Source organism: Hippocampus comes, unplaced genomic scaffold (assembly GCF_001891065.2).
Source record: "Hippocampus comes isolate QL1 unplaced genomic scaffold, H_comes_QL1_v1.1 scaffold125, whole genome shotgun sequence".
Taxonomy (NCBI): domain Eukaryota; kingdom Metazoa; phylum Chordata; class Actinopteri; order Syngnathiformes; family Syngnathidae; genus Hippocampus; species Hippocampus comes.
Window position 1 is genome coordinate 1836150 of NW_017805453.1, and position 2820 is coordinate 1838969.

The window sequence follows — 2820 nt, forward strand, 5'->3', positions numbered from 1 at the left end:
CTTGTGCCTCTTTTTCTAAGTAGGACGTTGACATGCTTGAGTACGTGGGTCTGTGCTGTTGGTGGGTTTCTTTTTTTTGTTGTTGTTGTTTCTCATTCCCAAAATTCGAGCTGGGATCCACGTCTCGGAAACATTGCAACTGGAAGCAACATACTGTGATTGTGACGCTGGCGCTGTGATGCAAGTTGCCAGCAAGGGCGATGTAAAAAAACGCTCAAATTGCGTTCCTGTCTAGAGTGAAAGTTAACTGTGGGGAGTTTGTGGGGGGAGGGGGAATATACAGCACATCCTGGCAACTTGATGCCATGACACACATTCACTGTATCTATTCTATCCATGAACATGCACTATAACCAGTTTAGTCAGTGGACCAAAAGAAATAGAGCACTTTTGTTTGAAATGTTTTTTTTTTTAAATCTTTGTATATTGTGATAATGCAGATGTCCTTTTATTTTGGTGTGTCCTAGAAGGCTGTGATTCGCATCGTTTAGATATGTCGATGTCTGTCTACCTCAGGGCCAGGTCAAAGCTCGAGCTGGTGTCCAATCAGGGTTGTTCTTCTTGCCATGTGTGCAGTAAAATCCCTCCTCATTGCAGCTTTTTAACACCCGTGTGTGAAAGTGTTCTCTCGGTGTGGATTCAGGCACAACTCTGTATGCGTCAGTGTTCGATGGCATGGTCAAAAAAAAAAAAAAGAATTAAAACAATTTACTATTCTATGCATTCCATCTTTTCTGTCTGTTTGATCAGCAAATATATTAAAATGTGCGAAAGGATGTTGGACGATAAATCATTTCAAATCTGATCAAAACACCGGGCTGTATTTTCATAAACTGTAAGGTGTGGTGCCACAATCTGCCCTGCGGATGTCATATCTGTAAGGATGAAGTTTGCATTTGTGGACCATTCCAACAATAAACAGTGTCAGAGGCCAGAATAAAATCTGGAATAATATTCCTGGCGTCTAGCCGAAGCCTACAGTCCACTCTAAAATGATTGCAATCGCATCATACTGCTGATCACGTCCCATTCCACTGTATATATTTGGTGTCCAAAGTGGGGACACAGTCGTGAAATCCAGTCCGTTACTTCAGCTTCAACATTGAGACTTTCACAGCTTTAGTCATGATCCCGGCCTACAACCCCCGCTGATCCCCCGCCCCCACCCTTAACACTTTTTTGGCTGCTGACATAAAGTTTCCCAGTGGCTTATTTGTGTCATTTGGCCTATGTGCAGAGATAGAGCCACCCGAGGCTCTGTGCTGACCCCTGATGGCACCGTGCCGGAGCCGCAGCTGGCCTGCGTCTTAATCCAGATGTGAAAGGAGCTCAAAATTAGTGTTGCGGGACTCCCAAAGCTCCATGTGCAGCACGGTGAGAGCGGAAAAGCTCAGTCAGACCTCTTAATTACAAGTGCTGGCAGCGGTTTCTGAATATTTGTTTCCCCTCATGCACATGCAGGTTTGCCTAATACTTTTAAGACTGTGCCATGATGTCCTTCGGTCACCTTCTCCATCGCCCGGTGTTCTCATAAAGTTAAGCCGTGAAATAAGCGCAAAATCCACTTTCTCCCAAAATGGCAACACAACCTAGGCTGCGGTGTTGAGAGCATTGCTCCCATAATCACCATCCTGTTTTATAATGCATATTTTGCCCAGGGGTAACGTTTCAAAATGCATTTTTATGCTAATACTGACCCTAGGACATTATTGCACAGCAGCATTGTGCAAAAATGTCGGAGTAATAGAATATTCCTCTTTACTATGGCAGAGGTGACTGTGACCAGCACTCAAAAATAAAATGTGGAAAATCACTGATGCATTTTTGTCACACAATTAAAATACAATCCAATATTACCGGTAATTTTGTTCCCAGTTAGTAAGAAATTACACTTCCTTTTGCAGTCCACTAGATGGTAGTGACTTCCCATAGAAAAGATGGCAACAGACTCACAATAAATATTTAAGAATTTTGAAAAGACGAAAGGGAAAATTAATTGTGAAAATGGTTTAATTTAAATGGATTCAGTAAAAAAATTGCTGAAAACGTTTTTCTTTGCTCACATGCACTTTGACAAAAACAGCTAAAACTTCAATAGTTATCTTATTGTACACCTTTTGTGAGTTTCGAGTTTGGAAGCACTGTTAGTCCAAGTCAGGGATCAGCAAACCAAAATGTTGAAAGAGCCATATTGGACCAAAGAAAACAAAACAAAAAAAATGTCTGCAGCCGCAAAAAATTAAAAGCCTTATATAAGCCTTTCAATGAGGGCAACACATGCTGTATGTATCGATATTAGCTATATTAGCCTACTATGAAAATGACTAAGTTGGCTACAAATACACAATGAGCCTACATGATTAAATGTTTTTTTTCCTGCAGTGCATATTGTAGAGCAGGGTTGCCCAACCTTTTTTGACGGAATATCTACTTTTCGATCAATCAAGCTCCCGCGATCGACCCGTTACCGCACACACGCATGCCATAATGAGCAACAGCCATAATGGCCGCTAAGGTAATCGAGTCATGGGACGCACTTTTGCAGCGTGTTAACTATCGTAGCTCACGTATACCATTTAAAAACGCTCCTCGCGCCCCTCCAGGTTCCCATTCTTAGCCAGTGCCCTCGGTGAATTGTACATGAAATTAACCAAAATAACAATTTTTAATTAAACATTTTTGAAAAAGGCTCCAGGGAGCCATTAGGGCGGCGCTAAAGAGCCGCATGCGGCTCTGGAGCCGCGGGTTGCCGACCCCCGGCCAGGTTGTGGAGGGGGGAGAAAGTATTTTAATTTGAAAAGAACATTTTCTTGTTCCACC